The 21,154-nt window shown below is 52.0% G+C and overlaps 1 protein-coding gene and 1 long non-coding RNA gene across 6 annotated transcripts in view; one reads left to right on the top strand and one right to left on the bottom strand.

Annotated features, from left to right (window-relative positions):
- The window catches only part of ADAMTS2 (ADAM metallopeptidase with thrombospondin type 1 motif 2), a 223,945-nt gene that overhangs the window by 190,015 nt on the left and 12,776 nt on the right, over positions 1-21,154 (bottom strand). The window lies entirely within an intron of this gene.
- On the top strand, positions 12,664-15,566 carry LOC102157665 (uncharacterized). 3 transcript variants are annotated; one of them, XR_298112.4, is made up of 3 exons: positions 12,664-12,804; positions 13,130-13,242; positions 13,834-15,566. It is a non-coding gene; the product is annotated as an uncharacterized LOC102157665 (long non-coding RNA). The 3 variants fall into 3 exon arrangements; XR_001303202.3 differs by lacking the exon at positions 13,834-15,566 and adding an exon at positions 13,702-13,817; XR_014837978.1 differs by lacking the exon at positions 13,834-15,566 and adding an exon at positions 13,482-13,618.

Here is a 21,154-nt window from a genome sequence, read left to right as displayed (position 1 = left end):
ACAGATAAGGGAATGAGGTCTGAGGAGGCCAGCGTGCCCACCAGGTCACCTCCAGCCAGAATCCAACCCCCTGCTCTTGAGGGGGGCTCTGTACCCCTGGCGTGTCCTGTCTTAGCCTCTGTGCCAGACAATCCTCCCCAGCTTGGTGGGGGGGGTCCCCACATCTCCCTGGGCAAGGGCCAATCGGGAGCCAGAGGAACACAGGACACCGCTTCAGCACGGCCCCAGGTACCTCCAGCCCTTTCCACCCTGCTCCTCCCCTCCCCAGGAGCCTAATCACGGTCAGCCTCATGCCCCGCGCCCATCTCAAAAGCCAGGAGCCAGACGTAGTCCTGGATTCCCCCTCCTTCCCACACCTGTCCCCAAGGCCCAGCTCCTTCCCTTCTGAAGTATCTGCCACCCTGTCCCTGCCTCAGCACAAGCCTCACAGCTCTCTGCTGTTCCTCCAAGGGCCTCAATGCAGGTCCTGCCCATGCGGCACTGCCTCTACCCCAGGCCAGAGGGCTCTTTCCAAGACGCACATCACAAGGCAACCATAGACAAGACCAAATACCCCACCTTCTAGAATGCACTGATACCCCCATTGCTGTGTGAGGGTCATGTTAAGGTCCTGGGGCCAGCTGAATGCACTCCCATGGGTAAAGTGGGGGTGTCCCCAACGCGCATCAATTTCCCACCATCGTCAACCCAGGGAGCCGGGATCATGGGTCCAGAAATGCATGCTGGGGTCAGGAGGTGCACTCAGGGGTGGGAAGAAGCCAGCTCCAGGGAACTGCCTCCCCACCGCCCTTGTCCCACCTACTAGGAGGAACGTGAGCCCTCCACCCATGTAACCAGCCTCAGTTACACTCCCTGGGGAATCAGAAGTCACATCTGAGCCACACTTGTGCTTTAAAAAGACAAGGATACCCAGAACAGCCTACGGAATTGACATAAAGATAATGCGAATCCTCAGAGAGATAAGGAACAACATTGGGACCTCAGAGCAGGAAGGAGCAGCTACCAAAAACCTGGTTGTTTATAATTGGAAATGTAACCAGGCAGGACTCTATGCAGCTTCCCAGGCCTGGCCCTTCCTCTCTCTCCTCTGCCTTGGCTCCTCTCTGAAGTACCTAAATAACAGTATCTGATGTGCCTTTCCTGAGTCATTTTACAAATGTGAAAATTCAACCACCCCACCCCAATGGAAGATGTTTAACTACTGGATGACCATGGGCACGTAGCCCCCAGGAGAGCCTAAGGATTGATAACGTTAACCCCTGTGACAATTGGAGAACCGTGCTCAAGCTGGTCACTTACCCTGTGACCCCAACTCTCCCCTGGCTTTTAAGAATGCTTTACAGAAATTCATTTGGGTAATAAAAAATAATAATAATAATAAAAAGAATGCTTTACAGGAGTTCCTATCTGGACTCAGTGGAAATGAATATGACTAGCATCCATGAGGACGCAGGTTTGATCCCTGGCCTCGATCAGTGGGTTAAGGATCTGGCGTTGCCTTGAGCTGTGGTGTAGGTCACAGACGTGGCTCGGATCCCGCGTTGCTTTGGCTCTGGCGTAGGCTGGCAGCTACAGCTCCAATTAGACCCGTAGCCTGGGAACCTTCATGTGCTGTGGGTGCGGCCCTAAAAGACAAAAAGAAAAAGAATGCTTTACAATTTTGGTTCAGAGAGTTCAGGCTTTTTTGGGGTAGGGGGGGCATGAGCCACCCTGCAATAAAGCTTTCTCGGCTCCAAACTCCACTGTTTCATCTTGTTTGGCCTCATTGTGCGTTTGGCACAGGAACTTGTGCTAACAGAAAAGATCCAGTCGCTGAGTTGAATAGCAGGGCAAAGGAGCCAAATAACCACCTCAGGAGCTGAGGGGTGCAGTGGGGGCGCTCACTCAATGCTCAGGCATCAAGGAGTGGGGTGTGAGGAGCGTTAACTAAGGTGGACGGACCCCAGGAGGAGAAAAGGGGGTGGGGAGAAAGAAAAAACAAAGGCCAAGAACTTCCCAAAGTTAGATGAAAGATGAAATGGATACACAGAGAGCTGATCAAGATATATCTAAGAGAAAAAACTCACTTTGGCACATTAGCATGAAACCCAAGAACATCAAAGACAAAGAGAAAGTTCTGACAGTTCCCAGAGAGAAAAAGCAGATCAATACAGAGGAAAGTGTCTTCAGACCTGAAACTCCAGGATGGGGGAATATGGACCCTGGGCGACAGACAAGAGAGGAGCACCAGGAAGCAAAGTTTGCAAAGGATTCAAGAAAAAGATCTCATGGCGGGAGGGTGTTACAGGGGTGGGGGGTGGGGACAGGGACATCGCAGGGAGTCCCAGTGATAGGAACCAAGTAGGAGAGTTACACAGGTAGTTGTAGGAGTCCCCGTAGGGGACCACGGATAGAGAGGATAACCTAGGGAACTTTGGGAAACCCCTGCAAGTTACTAATCACTCAAGAAAGCCATCAGAATATCACGGAACGAAACAGGCTTGCTCAACTATAAAACCATAAATAAAAGCATGAGATACGCCTCAGGCCATCAAGTGAAAGATAAAAATGCAGCCCGCCTTCAAGTTCAGCCAGAGAATGATCCTTAAGACCAAGGACAGGAGTTTAAGGGAAAGGTGACATTCCAAAGCAGGAGACCCTCATGATACAGAAACCTGAGATGAGTCAATGTATTTCAGCCTATGTCACCACCCTCCTGCTGATGGGAATAAGCACCACGACAGTCCAGGTTTGCGCTCGTAGGATCAAATGCTCTCTTACCAGACGCGAAGGAGGAGCTAGTGATGCAAGCCTGACATCTACTCAAAGTTCAAGGAAGAAGGTGGCTTTTCCCTCCTCCACTTTCCTTGGGTCATAAAACCGTAGCCCATCTAATCCTTGGGGCAGAGCCTTCTCGCCAGCCTACTCGTATCTCTCACAAGCTTTCTGTCTTAATAAATCTAGTTCTTGCCTATCACTCTGTCTCTCATTGAATTCCTTCTGCACTGAGACACAGAGAATCTGAGCCTCCGTAAGTCCAGACACCAGGTGAGTGATACTAATTTAAAAAAACAAACAGGAGTTCCCGTCGTGGCGCAGTGGTTAACGAATCCGACTAGGAACCATGAGGTTGCGGGTTCGGTCCCTGCCCTTGCTCAGTGGGTTAACGATCCGGCGTTGCCGTGAGCTGTGGTGTAGGTTGCAGACACGGCTCGGATCCCGCGTTGCTGTGGCTCTGGCGTAGGCCGGTGGCTCCAGCTCCGATTCAACCCCTAGCCTGGGAACCTCCATATGCCGCGGGAGCGGCCCAAGAAATAGCAACAACAACAACAACAACAAAAAGACAAAAGACAAAAACAAACAAACAAACAAACAAACACGTGGGTTAAAGTGGGTTTTGGTTGGGTTTGAGTCAGAGGTGTTTCAGTTTCACCAGCCAAGATGCCGGGGGAATCACCTCACTGTGGGCATCTGAGGCTCCTGCCTAAGTCCCTGAGGGGCTCCCCACCCACAGAACACCCCCTCACTCCTTGGAATGGCACTCCAGACCCTCCTGACACTGTCTCCAGGAAACTCTGCTCCCGGAGAAGACAGCCTCTTCGGTGTCCACATCCTGGGCAAAGGCAGGATGGAGAAATGTGGGTGAATAGAGTGGGGAACAAAGAAGGAAAGAAGAATGAAGGGAGGGCAGGGGGAAGGAGGAAAGGATGGTGGGAAGGAAAGTGGAAGGAAGAAACCAAGAAAGGAGGAGAAGGAAGAAATTCCAGCTACTTCTCGGCAACACGCAAAGGCAGGAATATGAGGACAAAAGCAGAGCCGCAGCCCTTCCCGCCAGCGCTGCCCGGAGGCCACCTGTGGGCCGGCGGAGCCAGCCAGCAGCCCTTCCCGCCAGCACCTTGGTTCCCTTCCTCCTGATGGCTTCCCAGTAACTCCTCCTAAGCCCATGCCAGGGCTCTGGCGGAAGCCCTCCTTGATCCCGAGGGCTGGCTCCGCTGGCAGAGCAGCTGACATCACAACACAGTGTCACACCAAGCGGCCAGCCTGCTCAGGTGGTGCACTTCTGACCCCAATTTCTGTCACCAACACAACAGGGACGGAGCATGAAAGACCCCAGAAGCCCATAGCACAGCTTCACACAGAAGGAGAGAGACACAGCCCGGGGCTGGGAGAGAGACACAGCCTGGGGGCTGGGTGGGGGGTGTCCAGGGAGGGGATGACACCGGTCTGCGGTGAGCCTCGTCCACAGGGAAGGGAGACCCCAGGGACACAAAGGAGCTGAGTGGGCATCCCTCCCCACTGTTCTCATGTCGCCCTGCTGCCACCCAGCTGTCTGGAGGGAAGAGAACAGGATCTCACGCCCTGGACCAGAGCCAAGAGCTCTGCGGCCGTCGATGACCACTGGGTGGACACGTGCCCTGGGACTCTGCAGCAGCACTGCTGGCATTCAACACCACATGCCCCAATCATTACAGAGAAACCGCATTTACTTTCTTGCATCAATTGTACGAGTATTAAGGCAACATACTTTCCTGTGTGTCACCCTGCCATCTGCTCCTCCCTTCCGCTTCTAGCTGTCTGTCCATGTCCACTCTGTGCACGCGCCCCCACCTCGCTCCCTGATACTGCTCTGCTCAACTCACAGTACACAGTCCATTTGGCCTGTCTCCTCCAGACAGAGGTGCCTCCAGACGTCTTACCTTGCAGGATTGTGGCCTGTGCATCCACGTCTAGGGGGGATCTTGAGGCCTGGAGTGTAGCTCCCCGCCCCCCACCTACTGCAGACCAGCCACCCCACTGCTGCCCACCCACAGGTGACCAACAGCATCATAGCATTGGGGTCACGGATGTTTCACTCATCACCAGTGCAACACAGAGCTTACGTTTGCGGGAGAAACATCCATCTCAGCACGCATCTGGCTGAGGACCTGCCATGTGGCCAGCAGCTATCAGGACACCCTGGCCAGGTGAGGAGAGTGGTGCAGGTGCTGGGCCACAGTGAGCAGGAAGCAGGGGCAGACTGAGACCCTCTGGAGTCCCTGGGGGCCTTGCCCAGGGGTGGCACGGAGCTGGCATACAAGGAATGGCAACAGGGAACCCAATCCCCCCCCCATCCCCCCGCAGCAGGATCTCCACCTGAAAGCCCTTCCCCAGGTCTCAGGCAGGCTCATCCCAAGCCAGATGGCTGCCCCGGCCACTAGCAAAAAAGCCCTCCGTGGACCATGCAGGCATGTCAGGCCAGCCCTTCTGCCCTCCTAACCCAGAGCCCCACCCAGGGGCCCACAGTGCCTGGCCCGGCATGGCCACCCCGACAGAGATCCTGGGCTCACACATCCCTGGCAGAAAGGGCCATTCATCTCAGAGCTTAACTAGCCTCTTCCAATTAGTGAGGACTAAAATGGCAGCGTTTACTCTGAAGAACTGCAATGTAAGATTATTAATTAAATGCACCGCTGCTGAGCCTCCTCGCACAAGAGGCCAAGCCCTCATTAAAATGGCATGAGACTGAAGCCTGGAGAGGGAGCAGAGGCAGAGAGGGAGCCAGACAGGAGATGGGGAGCGGAGGAGACAGAGGTGAGGGAGAGACGTGGGGCAGACAGGGACAGGACAGCCACGTGGCCCCACTACAAACCCTCTTTGGAGGATGTGCCTACTAAGGCTGCTTCAAGCTTTTATCAACAAGATATGGGAGACGGGCATAAACCAAGGGTATGCAGTAGGTGCTCCAGCAGATACTGGGCCCCTCTTGTTGAAACTTAACAGTAAGGGGGCGCAGGGGGGGGCATAGCCCAGCAGTTGGCATCATTTCCATGTAGCACCTGCCCTGGCTGCTGGTCGGGTAACACTGGAGCCCCTTGGCTCAGACTGGGGCTGTCCTCCAGGGCAACTGTGCCTCCAGTGCCAAGAGGAGCACTGATATCACTCCCTTGGGCCCTGAGAGGTTGAGTCCTGGCCTCCCCTGGGGGAGACGCCTGAAGGGCTATCCAGGAAGGTCAGACCCTAACCCGAAGGAGCAGGCCACGGACAGCGGCCGCCACTGGGCAAGAAAGCCTTCTCTGACCGTGCACTGGGGAAAGGGTGGATGCCTGCCCTGTTGTCTCTGCTCCCCGCTGCGTGTTAGTTCCCTTCTGTTTCCCTCTGGCTGTGAAGGGGGTCTTGTGAAAGAGGACAGGTTGTTCTCAGCCATGACTGTGAGTGCCCGGCAGCTATGCCCGTGACACATACAAGGGCACCACGCACATGTGTGTGGACACTTGTGTGCACTCCCACGTGCCTCCCCCATGCATCCCCGTGCACCACATGTGCACTTGCACACATGCATCCACATGCACACACACGCGCCCACACATTACACATGTGCACACGTCTATCAAGTATGCATGCGTTTACACGTGCCCAGGTACACACGTGTTGGTGACGCACAGGGGTCACACATGTACATCCACTCACTCACCCTGTTACTGCTCTTGGTCTCATCATTTGCTTACTAATTTCTACGCTTCTTACCATTATCTGAAATGATGTCCATGGAATTCCCATCATAGCTCAGCGGTAATGAACCTGACTAGGATCCGTAAGGATGCGGGTTCGATCCCTGGCCTCTCTCAGGGGGTTAAGGATCTGACATTGCTGTGGCTGTGGCGTAGGTCAGCAGCTGTAGCTCTGATTCGACCCCTAGCCTGCGAACCTCCATATGCTGCGGGTGTGGCCCTAAAAAGCAAAAAATTAAAAGCAAAAAAAATAAAATGATTTCACTCCTGTCTCCCCCATGCCACCAGCCCACATTCATCCCTGAGAATAAACCCCCACCCCTCTGCTGAGCAGGGCCGTAACCCCCTTTTCACCAACAGGCCACACGCATTTGCAACCACACAAAGTGTATCTGCAGGATAGGTTCAGCTTCTGTGAGCCTCCTCTGGGCAGTGTGGTCACGCCTTGGTCCCCAGCACCATTGCCCGGCTCTCTGCTGGCCAGTACCTTCCTACTCAGTGTACCCCACTTCTGATCGGCCCTGATTATTCCTGATCTCTGGCTCCCGAGGTAGGAGGACTGCTCTGCCAGGCCCAGGTGCTTGCTTTTCTGCATTCAGGCCACTCTTGGTGCCCAGCCTGAGGGTTCCCAAGGCAGTGAGTGGTCAGTCAACCTCCCCCAGCTTAATGCTCTCCTTCCAGGGCCAGCAAACTCCTGGGAGAGCTGCAGAGCCTGGGTAGCAACCTCGGTGCACTTGCCCTGCCCAGTGGGTGAGAGGAGGCCACAGAGGAATCTCCCTCCTGCCCCATATCTGCTTCCACATGCTTCTCTCTCCTTCCATCCTGTGGGCCAGCGACTGCCTCCTCCAGCCATCTAGGCCTCCCAACACCTGCTCCACCTCTTTCTTGGGGACCTGGGGCCCTGTGTTTGTTGGGAGCCATTCCCTACCACCACCCTCCAGGTTACATGAGGGAGAAGGGCCACCTCACCCAGGCCAGGCCAAGCCAAGCACAGCTAACACAGCTCAGAGATAAGGGCTTGCCACAAATTGGTCCATCCGATTAAATCCAGAAAATAATGCTGGAACTATTAGAAAAGAAAAGTTGTTTCCCCTGGGATTATTAAGCTGTGCGAACATGTGGCAGCTGCCTGCCTTTTTTTTTTTTTTTTTTTTTTTTTAATTTCCCCCCTACATGAATTAAATCAACACGGAGTAGAGCCAAGAGCTAGAGAAAGTAAGGGACAAAACATTTATCTGGGTACCTGGATCCAGCCATATCTGAAGCTAGGACACCCTGGATTTTTTTTTTTTTCAGCTTTATTAACCAATAAAGTCTTCTTTCCTTAAGCCAATTTCCTTTTAATTTCTGACAATTGCAGAATAACTCCTGACGGATACACCCATTCTCTTCCTTATCTTCAAACTTTCCGTCTCTCCTAGAGCCTTGCCCTTCATCTGTGGCCAAACACAAGCCAACTAAAATCCTCTGAGCATGTAACCAGGTATGGTGACAGATGTTAACTAGCCTATTTTTATAATCATTTTGCAATACATACAAAAATCGAGACATTATACTGTACTCCCTGAAACTCATGTTGTATGTTAATTATACCACAATAAAAAATAAAATAAAAAAAATTTTAAGTGTCCAAAAACGTCCTCTGTACAAAGAGGCAGAATTCAAACACACATATACAGATGTGCATAGGCGACTACTACGTGCAGACACGTATATTGAAATCTTTCTAAAAGGAAAAGTCCCCTTCGACTGGCCATCTCCCCCTGCTACAGCATCTATCCCCACGATGCATCCCTTTTCCTCCACTTCCTTGCCTCTTGCCAGCCCCTCACTTCCACCTACCGTCTGCACCCTGGCTCTGACAGAGCGCCCCCTCTGACACTGGACCTCAGCACACACTGCATCTGGGAGCCTCCTGCCTCGCTGAGCCCCAGCCTCTTGAATCTCTCTCACCCATAAGCAGAGGAGCTGCCCCCGTCTCAGGTGTCCACTGCCTCCTCCACCTGTCTCCTGGGTGGCAGAGGGCCAAAGAGTGCCACCCTCCTCCTCCTCCCGCCTTTCTCTCCTTTGGTACTCTTCCTCCCTAGGCAGTGGCACCCACAGCCCTCTGCACAGAGAGCTCCCGCTCGAGCTCTGCCCAGACCCTGCTCCTGCACACAGAACCTGCCCTTCCAACTGCCCTCGAGACCCCTCCCGGGAAATGGCCCCCGTGACCCACCCTCCTCCAAGCTGCTCCTCCTTCCTGGCCAGCATGCCTCTCGCCCTCCCACTCAAGTCAGAGGCCTTGGGGGATCCCTCCTCATCCTCTCCCTCCCCCCTGGGTCCACGTCTCCCGGAACTTGGAGAGCTGGCCTCTCTGCATTTCCCAAATAGATTCTGCTGCCTCTGGCCACAGACATTACGGTAGAACATTAAACGATCCAGAAATATGTCCATTTTATACAGAGAGTGAACAAAGGATGGTCACAGATGTACAACAGGGTCTTTTTTTGTCTGTTTGTGCACATGTGCATATATGTGAAAAACACACAGTAAAATGTTGATGGGATTACAAGGTACTTCCATTCCCTTCCTTTGGTTTATTTATGCATTCCGTTCTCGTCAATGCAAGGCATTCTTGGACTTCAGATAGACAGGAAAATAAAAAAGAAGCCATTGTGAACCTCCAGCCCTGGACTGGTGATGCTGGGCATCCCAGGATCCGATGGGAGGGGACCTGAGGCTGTACCCCCAACCCATCTCTTCCTTGGATTGGCCCTCACTCCCAACCTCATGTTTGGGGCCCTGGAGGCTCCCAGAAGTGAAGCCACCGGCCTGCGGTCACAAAGGAGTGAGCGCGGAGCCTGGTTCTCCCTCCACGGCCACGTCCCCACTATGGGCTGTGATCCACCCCCTCAATTCAGGGCAACCCCTGAAGCCATCCTAAGGCTCCCGCAGGCCCTGAAATAGAGCTGCATTGCCACATAAGACACCCAGGAGACACGGGGAGGCCAGGAGCCAATTCTAGATGGCTCAGCAAGGCCGCCGCCAACCACGGAATCAGGGAAGCCTCTGGCTGCCTCTGAAATACAAGAAGCAGGACAGGAGGCCCCTCTGGGAGGGCCCCAGAGGAGGACCTTGGCAGCTCCATGGGCAGGTGGGGCCCAGGCCAGGCAGGGCAGTAACCCAAGTGTGGCATTTGAGGAGCTAGAGCGGCTGGAGCTCCTTCCAGCAGGGATGTAAGAAGGAGCACCAGGGGGAGGGCTGGCCTCTCATACAGAAGCTGGAGCCTGATCCTCAACCGCTAGTGGCCCCAGGAAACGGCGCCTGGCAAGGCTTCTTACTCCCAGTCCTGGGCGCTCTTCCTCCTCAGGACCCGCGGGGCTGGGAGAACTGGGTCCTGCCCGCAGACAGGGACGGACAGGAGGTGGAACCTGAGCCCACCCTAGAGCCAGGATCCATGACCCCCAGGCAGCCAAGGAACCCTCACCAGCCCCATGGCTGGCAGGGACTGCACAGGAAGTGACCAAGGCCCTCCAGAGGCAAGTCCCAACCCCGCTAGTGACAGGGTCTATGTGTCAGATGTAAAACCCATCGGAGGTCTCCTGCTGACAAGCCTTTGGCCGTGTTCCCTCCCAGCTGGGAAGGGAAATGACCTGGCAGGAGGGAAGACAGCTGGCGGGGAGGGGTTCCCAACAGTCTAGGGGGCCCTGGGCCCCCCACTATCCACCTGTAGGACTCCCAAGCTAAAGACACAGAGAACATTTACAGGAGGAAAGGGGAGTGGGAACATTGCCCCTCACAGCAGGTGGTAAACAGAGCAGGACAGCAGCCACCTTGATCTAGACACCTCGTCCCGCCACAGGCCACAGCAGGTGCCAGGGTCTCTCAGGGACACTGCACCTCATGTCAGACTCTGACCACCCAAGGCAAGAAGTTTACTGCTGGCTTTGAGGAGCTTCCTGGAGGGCTCTTAACCCAGGCTCCGAAAAGCAGCTGGCATCTCCTTCCACTCTAGGTAGAGGCAGCAAGGCCAACAAAAGTGGCAGCACCTGTACCCATCAGCCAGCCACGACTGGGCTTTGCATCTCTCCCACCCGCTGCTGTGGATGAGACCAAGTGGCATTTACACACAGCACGATTCAAATGACAGAGGTTGTGACACGTGCAGCTGTGTCTTATTATTTCCCGCAGTAATTGAAAAGCCCGTAAAACACTTGTATGCAAATGTTCCTGGTGGCACTACTTCTAAGAGCTGAAAGGTGGAAACCACCCAAATGTCCACGACTGATGAATGGATTTAAAAACTGTCATCTATCCGTACAATGGAATATTATTTGTACATAAAAAGTAATGAAGTTCTAAACAAACTTCTAGAGAAATGCGTGGGGTGGGCGGGATAAATTAGGAGGTTGGGGTTAACATATATACACTTCTATACGTAAAATAGATAAGTAACAAGGGCCTACCGTATAGCCCTGGGAACTGCCCTCAACACTATATAATAACCTATATGGGAAAAAAATCTGAAAAGGAAAGGACACATGTCTGTGCATAACTGATTTACTTTGCTGTACACCTGAAACCAACACCACTCTATAAGTCAACTATACGCCAATAAAAATTTTTTAAAAATATAAATAAATATCATCCTCAATAAACAAACAAAAGTAGTGACGTTCCGACACATGCTACAATGTGGAGGAACCTCAAAAGCAGTATGTCAACTGCAGGAAGTCAGACACAAATCGACAAATACTGTGTGATTCTAGTCTACGAAAAAATTCAGTATAAGCACATCTGTAGAGTCAGAAAGGAGATTAGCGGTTTGTAGGCCCTGGGAGGACAAGGTTATTGGGGGTGGGTGACAGCCACAGGGTACGGCGTTTCTTTTTGGAGTGATGAACATGTTCTAACACTGATGGGTGATGGGAGCACAGCTCTGGAAAGATATCAAATCACTGAATTTTGCTGAAATGGAGGTATGATAACTATGTCTCTATGACCGAAAAAAGAATGCATGATGACAATAAACATTTAAAAAGCACATGTACCGCTGGCTGATTAATTTTTTTCAGCATTAACAGCTCCATTTCAATAGAATGTGTATTCTTTGTGTTTGAAAGTATGTCTTAAAAACAGTATTCTGATAAAAGGTCCATGGGCCTCAATGGACTGCCAAGAAAGTTCATGACACAGAAGGAGTGAGGAGGAGGCAGGCCAGAAAGGGGGCTGTGATGCAGCTGTGTCACCTGCCTCGACAAAGAGAATAGGCAGGGCCTCCTGGAAGAGAGATGGTGAGCGTCAGCCGGGCATATGGGAGTCCTGGCACTTAAGACAAAGGCCCAGAGGACCTGGGAGACCCCTGCTCCATCTGCTCTGCTAAGACAACCCTAGGTGGACCCACGGAGCCCTAGCTTCCTTGCCCAATCCCAGCCTTGACTTGACTTAGGCCCCAGTTAAAGCTTCTCACCTTCAGAATGTTTTTAAATTCGACTGCAGCCTGGACAATGGGTCCCCTCCTGGTTCTATGACAAGGGCTATTTTCAACAGAGGCAGAGTGTACATTGGATGAGAACGTATGATCTTTGAAAGCTTTTGTCCCAGGCCCATAGGATGGAAGAGAGGGAGGATAAGGTGGGGAAAATAAGTCGCAAATGCTGACTGGTCGCAAGGGGTCTTGAATGTTAGTTGGGGCCTGTACATTAAGCAGTGGATGAAGAGGACCCACTGGAAGTGCTCAGGGGGAGGGCATGGTAGGGTGGACTGGAGCAGGCGAAATGGGAGGCAGGGGCAGAGACAAGATGGACAGAGGTCTGAGACACAAAGAGGGCAGTGGGCCCCTGCTACCTTCCCCTGAAAAAAACAGCAACCTGGCTTTCTTCTGGGTACCCAGCCCTCCCTATGATGTCCCAGGCTTCAGACCAGAGAGTCTATCCCTTGGAGCCAGTGGTCACATGACTAGACCTGGCCAATGGAAGCCGTGTTCCCTGCACCTCCCACAGTGATTTGGTCAAAGCTTGGCATGTGACCCCTGAGGGGATGATCATATGACAATGCCTGGCCAATGGAAGCCCTGTTCCCTGCCCCTCCCACAGTGATTTGGTCAAAGCTTGGCATGTGACCCCTGAGGGGATGATCATATGACCATGCCTGGCCAGTGGAAGCCCTGCTTCCTGCCCTGGGCCACAATGATTGCTTAGAGCTTGACATGTGACCTAGCTTGAGCCATAAGAACCAGCTCAAAGCTTGCTGAACCCCCAGGGGAAAAGGACTTTCTCCTGGGCTGGCAGTTGATGCCAGGTGAGTCTGCAGCCCCTTGCTGGGGACAGCCTGCTGAGGCCAAGCCAAGGAGGAGGTAAGTGGAGCCAAAACAGATCGGGAGGCCTGAGTTGGTTCACAGTAAGTTTTCTATATGGGCAGTGGCAGATGTCTGGACCTGGGGGTGGCCTTCTGGAAGGGACAGGGCAACAGCACCAGCTGCACAGGCGTTGGTGAAAGGACAGGAGCAAGACCCCAGAAGCCTCTTGGTCACACCTTCCAGATTCATACCTGAAGAAGAAATGAGGGGACAGGTTCCCCATCTAGGGATGGTGGGAGGAAGGGAGATGTGCTGCCCCGCCCCCCGTGGCCAGCGGCTCCAGACAGCGCTTCACCCCAGAGGCTGTTCTTCTGCCTTGCAGAGTCCACTCGCCAACCAGACCTGCATTTCCCCTCCCAGCCTGCCTGCCAGCAAGATGCTCTTCTCTCCTTCCAGGCTGGAAATCTTTTCCACATCCCAGCTAATTGTATTCAGGTGGGGAGAATTTGGGGGAGGAAATGGAGCGCACGTGTGTGGGGTGTGTGTGTGTGTGTGTGTCCGTCCGTGTGTGTCCACCGCACCCCACCCCCGCCCTGGCAGCCGCCCCAGAAATACTGTGTCGGCAGGAAGGGACGGAGGACCTTTGGCCTCTGTCGTGTCCTGACGGGCTCTCAGTGATGTCAGCGGCTCCTGGCCTCATCCAGTAAACATCTGTTCTCCTTATTCTGACCCAGGAATTCCATTTCAGAACAGTCACGGCCTCATCTGGCAACATGTCCAGGCTGATTGTGGCTTGGGGTGGGGAGAGCCTCCTCCCCAGGGGCCCTCCCCAGGACCCCAGCCCTGCCTCCCCGGTCCCCACACCCAGCCCAAGGCCAGCCCTGGGGCACTCGGCAGTGATGAATGTCTGCGCTGCCTCTCCAAGTACTTTCACACTTTGGTTCCTCCCAGCAGCACCATGAGGAAAACACTACCTCTCCATCACAGGGGCCATCTGCTACCAAGCACCAGCCATGGGCCTTGGTTCATTTAATCCGCATGATAACCCATCAGCGTATCGACTGCTATCAAATTTACCTTTCACAGATGACACCCCAGAGGCTCTCTGCGAGTGAGCGAAGGAGCCAGAATCAAACCCGGGAGGCAGGACCATATCTGACTTCAGCGCAGAGCCTCGCACAGAGATGGGGGCCCATAAACCCAAATCATGAGACGGAGGTGGGAGGAAGAAATGACCGGCCATGGGGCCCCTGAGGCAGCCACCTCCATACAAGGGAAACTTAGGTGCCCACACGGGGACCGCAGAAGATATGAGAGTGAGGGAGCCGGAGCCGGGTGATCACAAGGAGCGGCAGAGACTGTGGTGTCTGAAGCTGTGGGAGCCCTCGGTGCCAGCCCCTGGGAATACAGGCCGAGCAGCTCTCGCCCAGGCTTTCTCAAGAGAAACTGGAAATCTGGAACTCTGTGAGAAACTGATCAAACACTGGGAAGGCCAAACAAAACTCATCTGTGGGTGGACATGGCACCCAGCCCGCCAGTTTGCAAACTCCGCCCTGCACGACGAGAACACTGACGTTCAGAAATTGTTTCATTGGTAAGGGGCGAGGCGCAGACTCAAATGGAGTTTCGAAGTCCAGAGTCATTCAGAATTTCAGGTTGGATCTCTGGATCAAACTGCCCTGAACCACTTCCCCAGCTGAAACTCAGACAGTCTTTCAAAGATAGTCATTTTCCTGCCAGCCTTGCACACAAATCCTGCCCAGGTACACTGCTCCCCAGCCGTAGGGGACACCTACCAGGCCACCCAAGGCTGCAAGAGACTCCCTGAGAGGCCCCCCAGTCACTGCTATGCACCCCCTCGCCCCCGTAAACCACCCCACATCCATGTCCTGCACTCAAGCTCTACTCAATGCAACAGATCCGGAAACGAAAGGCTGCTGTGCCAAGGGTAAGTGAAACAGGACATCACTCCTGCCCAGACGTGACCGCTTTAGAAGTCTGCCACCTACAGCATTCACAGAAAGAGAAGTAGGACCTGGCTCTGCTCTCCTGTTGGCGGCGGTGGGCCAGGTTCTCTGAAGACATGGTTGTGGCTCCTACACAAATGTAGTAAAACCCAATTTTAGTCCAAAATTTCTAACCATGTAACAAGAATACATGATAAGAATAAATATTGCAAAAGAAGAAACAAAAATATTTTGAATTGCAGAAGACAATTGCATCCTTAGAAAATCCTCCTGTTCCCATAAAAAAAAAAAAAAAAAAAAAATTCCACCCAAAAAGGACCAAAAGAATAACATGGAAGTTTGTGAAAATGCCTTGACATGAAATATACAAACCTCCATATCTAGAGTGTAAACATGAGAAACATCCAGTTGAGAGATTTAATTTCAAAGGATTTTTTGTGATTATCCATGTTTTGCATCTGTGGTACTAGGATCACAGAAGACTGATTTTGCTGAAGCGCAAGAAAGGAAGATGCGAGTCGTCAAGAGCAAATGGCAGTGAACAGGTGAGGCCCGAGGGGGCTTCCGTCTGCCAGGTCAACGATGGCTGCTGTGTGTTGAGCTGCAGTTGTACAAATGCATATACAATTTGTACTAACATGCTGTTTTCAGTTCCTTTGGCTCCTTGGGAATAAAGGTGTCTAAATTCTGAGAATATTATCAATCTGGAACAGTCCAAGTATTCTGAGTAAATGATCACCTACTGCAGCCTAGATTTAAAATATTCCTGGACATCTATAATAACCTACTATAAAATATAATGGAAAAGATCCTATTCACAATGGCAATAAAATTCTAACTCTTAGTAAGAAAGCCCCTGGGATGTATTTTATAAGATTTAAATTAATGCTCTTATTTCCCCGAGAAACTTAACCCTCGTGACAATGTCATTCACTTGTTCAGCAAAGATTCGCTAAAGCCCTGCTGTATATGCAGGACACTGTTTAAAGCATGAAGTATCCGAAATAAAGATCCTCTTTGGATATTGGTTTAAATCATAAGAAAACAAACCTGAAATCCATTTGCAAGAAGGAAAAAAATAGCCAAAACATTTTTTTAAGTCACAATGGTGAGACTTGCCCTATCAGGTATTAGAACATATCATTAAGCAAAAGTAATTAAGTATTCCTAGTGCTGGTGCAAAAAAAGAACAGGCCAGAAATTAGCCAGCTCACTTCCATGAACTTCATAGATGATGGAATATGCAGCCCAAAGGCAGGAGTAAGGGTGAATTAGTAAATGAATGGTGCTGAGACCACAGAGTGGCAATTTGGAAAAAAATACTTAAAACCAACACCTTATACAGTACAGGAAACACACTTCTCTTGATTTAAAGAAGTTAAATGTTTAAAATTCAAATGGGGGGGGGCAAAACATATGAAGCATTCGTTTGAAGGGCTGGTTATTTTCTGTAGCCTAAATAAACAGAAGAAATCAACAGGCTGGGCCTGGCAGAGTTGACCCGAAGAAACAAAAGTCACAGGTAAAATAAGAAAGGAAACTCTATGAATATAAATCTGCCCAAGGTAACAAAGGGTTAACATTTGCTAACGTCCCCAAGGAAGGCCAACCAGCTTCAGAGAAGAAGGGCGGGTTGGGGGGAGGGTGGGGACAACCACCAGTTATCACAGAAACACAAGGTTTAGCAACAATAGGATCATACCCACGCCCAAATAATTAACCCAAGGCAAATGCCCAGGACTGAGGGGCCCAGCCCAGTGCCTGCGCTCAGAAGCTGAGCCCTGTCCAGTGGAACCAAGGGGCACCTTCAGGTTGGGGACGACTACCAGGACCGCCCCCGCCCCCCTCCGGCAGGACAGGCTGATGCCTGCACAGAGCCTAGCATCCGCCCTCCCCCATCATGCCCAGTCCCAGGGTACCCACTTGGGTCACCAGAGCCACCCTCCACAGCCAGCAGCCCTCTACAACTGGCCCTGGCTTTGGTTCTTATGCTCCAAGCTCTGCAGACCCAGAAGCTCCTCAAAGAGAGGAATGCAGCAACTCCAGTGACCTTGATGGTGGGAGCAGATGCCTGGCACCCACTTCTCACCCCTCTGGTGGCCACCATCTCCATCCAGCTTTGGCTGCCCTCTGCCTTCCACTCCAGCCACTCCCAGACACCGAGCAGGAGGCAGCCTCATCCATCCCCCTGCCCAGATGCCCTCATGCAGGATACCACCGACACAAGCTTCCATGGCAACCCGGGGGCAGAACACAGCCCAGTCCCATGGGTTTTCCCAGTAAAGACACAGTCAGCAAGGGTCTGGGCACCCAGGCAGGAAAGATGGCACCCAAAGGCCAGGCTGCCCCATCTGAGGTGGGGGCTCCTCCAGCAAGGGAGAGTGAGGCCTTGACCTTATTTGCTGGGACGTGCACCAAGAACCCAGCCCTCCACCCCCCCACACACACCCCCAGAAGCAACTAACCCCTCTTGTGCAGGTGGTGGGGGTGAGTATACCCCTGAGGAGCTCAGGGCTTATCTACAGCTCCAGCTGCAGCAGAAGGAGCCCAGGCTCTGGACCCTGTGTGACCCAGAGTAGGTCACTGCCCTCTCTGAGCCCTGCTTTCCTCCAAGCTCAGTAGGATGATGACCGACGACGATGATGACACCGAGTGTGCCTGTTGCCAGTGGGGGCTTGCGAGTGTCCCTGGAGGTGACTCATAAATAGGACCGTGCAGGTGTAAGACCATGCAGGTACAGCCTGGGGCTGAGCGACAAAGAGCCCACTGCCCACCAAGGCCACTCAGGGTGATGAAGGTCACTCTGGGAAAAAAAGGAGGGGGAGGGAGAGGAAGGGAGGGGGAAGGAGTGGAAAGAAGGGAGGGAAGAGAAGGCAGAAAAAAGGTGGGAGGGGAGGGTGGGGGAAGAGAGAGGGAGGGCAAGGAAGGGAGGGCGGGGAGGAGAGAGGGAGATAGGAAGGTGATGGGAGGAAAGGAATGCGAGGGGCTCTGAGCCAGGACCCATCACTCCCCCTCGCCCTCCGCCCTCCCTCTCTGCTAGCATCTCTTCAGCCGCCTCTGGGAGCCGCTCAGGAAACACGCCCTCCCTCTGTCCCAGCTGGGACCTCTCCTCCTCTGTAGCAGTCCCACACACAGGACGCTCAGCCCTCAGCCCGGGGCTAGTGAGCTCAGGCCACTGGCGAGTGGTCAGCTGTCCGGTGCGGGGTACAGAGAGCAGAGAGGAGGGGAGAGAGATGGGAGCCCTCCAGGGCCTGCAGTCTGGCTGGGGGCATCCAGGAGCACCAAGATCTGCAGCAGCAGTACCCACTGCATTCCAAGGGCCTGCTGTGTAGACAGCCAGCCTTTGGGATGACCATGCAACAAGGCTGTCCACCGTCTGCCAAGCTCTGAACTTCCAGGAGAGAGATGTTCATCAGGAGGCAACACCCCCAAGGCAGCTTCCCTGGTCCCAGGCCACCCTGAGGCCTGTCTTTCCCCCCTGGCCATCATCTCCTGTCACCCAGACCCCCCTACAGCATTCGTTTGGACTAAGGCCAGCCAGCCTCATTCCCCATCAGGGAACACACACCCTCTAAGGCAGGGGACATCACAAATGGAGAAACTGAGGGTCATAGGCCAGCAGAGAAATGCAGGGTCCCGAACCTGGTTCAGTCTGGCCTCACGCCCCCTGACCCCAAGGTCCGGCCCAGGTCAGATGAGTCAGAATCTCTGGGAGGGTGGCAGGACTGGGGGGAGGGGTGGTTAGGTACAGTCCTTGTTCGAAGCTGCCCCAAACCCGTGCCCATCTGTGGGCAGACAGGTAACATGATGGAAAGCTACTTATTTGTTTGTTTGTTCATTGCTTTTTAGGGCTGCACTTGCAGCATATGGAGGTTCCCAGGCTAGGGGGTGAATAGGAACTACAGCTGCCAGCCTATACCACAGCCACAGCAATGCCAGATCTGAGCTGTGTCTGCAACCTATACCACAGCTCATGGCAATGCCAGATCCTTAACCCACTGAGTGAGGCCAGGGATCAAACCCGCATTCTCATGGATACTAGTTCATTACCCCTGAGCCACGACGGGAATTCTGAAAACAAACTTGTTTTTACGGGCCACAGATTTCCTCTAAGGGGGCAATATGTCTTTGGAAAAAGACCAAGAAGCATGTGGGAATAAAGGTAACAGTGGGACATAGGGGGCCTGTGTTGGCAGGTACCTGCAGCTCAGAGAAGGGCACAGAGTCTTCTATAAGACTCAAGACAATGAGTCAGGAGGTTTGCCCAGAGAAACTGGAGGAAGGGAGACACATCTCTGAGAGGAGGGAACCTGGCGAGGAGGTGACAGTTCCCCCCTGGGCTTTCTAAGAACCAGTCCCTATGCTACAGGGAGCCACCTGCTCAGCTGGGGAGTGCAGCCCCCTCCACCCTCCTTGGTAAAGCTTCCCACACCCCACAAGCGCTCCCTGTGAGTGGGGAACAGCCATAGGCAGGGGCTGGCTTGCATTTCAGGGCCCAGAAGCTTGCTCCTGAGGGGACCCAGCAGCAACCATGAGGCCAGGACAGCAGGAGACACAGCCCCTGCCACACCTTTGGCCTTTGGGGAGGGTGGTGGTGATGTGGGGTGTTAGACACATTTGATCTAGATTTCAGCTCCTCTGCTGATAAAAATGAGATCTCAGGGAACTAGAATCAGAAGATATTGCCTTCACATGAAATCCGTCTTAGTCCACAAGTGAGCATTATATTAAGCAGAGAAACGCCAAGGGCATTCCCATCAGAGTCAGGCACAGACATGGATACGCAAAGCCACTGCCGTTACTTAATGTTACTCTGAAGGCTCTAGATGGCACAGACTGAAAATGAGGCTCCAAAATGATCACAGTCTGCAGACAGTACAACTGTATACCCAGAAAACCCAAGGGAATTCACAAAGATGTATTAAAATTAATGAGTTCAATCAAGCAGCCTGATAAAAGATAATTATATGAAAATCAATAGCCATGCTGTATACCAGCAATAGATGGAAATGATTCCATTCACAAGGACGAAAAGAAAAAAAAAATCCTTAAAATGTCCCTGATTTAAAACAATGGGTGACCTGTATAAAAAATGTATAATACTTTACTAAGCAACATTGAAACAGAATTAAATCAATCGAAAAATACACCATGTTGCGGGTAAATACTGTAAATTACGTCCATCCCTCCTTTGATTGGTTTCTAAGTTTAACTTAATGTCAGTCAAATTCATAAAGCATGTTTCTAACCTGACAAAACAATTCTAAAATTCAGTTGAAGGAATAAACAGATGTGACTGGCCAAGAATTTTTTGCAGAAGAAAAACAGCAAAATGGGAAGTATTCAGCCAGATGTTTCAAAGCAGCACTATCCAACAGAAATGTAATATGACTGTCACATTTAGCCACACTAAAAAAAAAAAAAAAAGTGCAATTAATTTCTGCAATATATTTTACTTAATCCAATATACCCAATTTTTTTTTTCTTTTTATGGCTGCACCTTCAGCATATGGAAGTTCCCAGGCCAGGAGTTGAATCAGAGTTACAGCTGAGGGCTACGCCTCAGCCACAGCAACACCGGATCCAAACTGCACCTGTGACCTAAGCCACAGCTTGTGGCAACACGGGATCCTTAACCCACTGAACAAGGCCAGGGATCGAAGCCCACATCCTCACAGTTAAGAACCTGATAGAGTCACAGCGGGAACTCCAAACTATTATCATTTTAACCTATATAATCAGTAATTTAAAATTATCAATTAGATATTTTGTCTTTTTTTTTTTTTTGTACAAAATCTTTGAACTCTGGGGTATATTTTCTCAGTTCAGAGCAGCCGCATCTCAAATAGTCAAAGAGTCAAGTGTCTACAAGCTACAGCTACCACAGTGGATAACACAGCTGTCAAGCAGCCAATACTTTAGATATTAAAGCTTAGGAGTTCCTGTCGTGGCACGCGGAAACGAATCCAATTAGGAACCATGAGGTTGTGGGTTTCGATCCCTGGCCTCGATCAGTAGGTTAAGGATCCTGCGTTGCCGTGAGCTGTGGTGTAGGTCACAGATGCAGCTCAGATCTGGTGTTGCTGTGGCTGTGGTGTAGGCCAGCAGCTGTAGCTCTGATTAGACCCCTAGCCTGGGAACCTCCATATGCCACGGATGCAGCCCTCAAAAGACAAAAGACAAAAAAAATAAAAATAAAAGCTTAAAGCTCTAATAATGAACATAATTCAGTACTGGTACAAAAACAGACTGACAGAAAAAGAGTATCTGTGATATCGGGCCTGAGGTTTCATTTACAACTGACTTGAGAACAGTATCTGGCATAATTCACATTAAAAAGTACATATTTTCACAGCTCTTGGGCCACTCTTTATCATACCTTCAGGAGTTCTGTCCCCATCAGACTGGCCACTGCTGAGCCTTAGACAAACCTTACATGA

The sequence above is a fragment of the Sus scrofa genome, chromosome 2, assembly GCF_054392235.1.
Source record: "Sus scrofa isolate SSC_HxYL_T2T_F1_AM1 chromosome 2, Sscrofa_HxYL_maternal_Yorkshire_Landrace_v2.0, whole genome shotgun sequence".
Classification (NCBI taxonomy): Eukaryota; Metazoa; Chordata; class Mammalia; order Artiodactyla; family Suidae; genus Sus; species Sus scrofa.
This window is presented reverse-complemented; position numbering and strand designations above follow the sequence as displayed.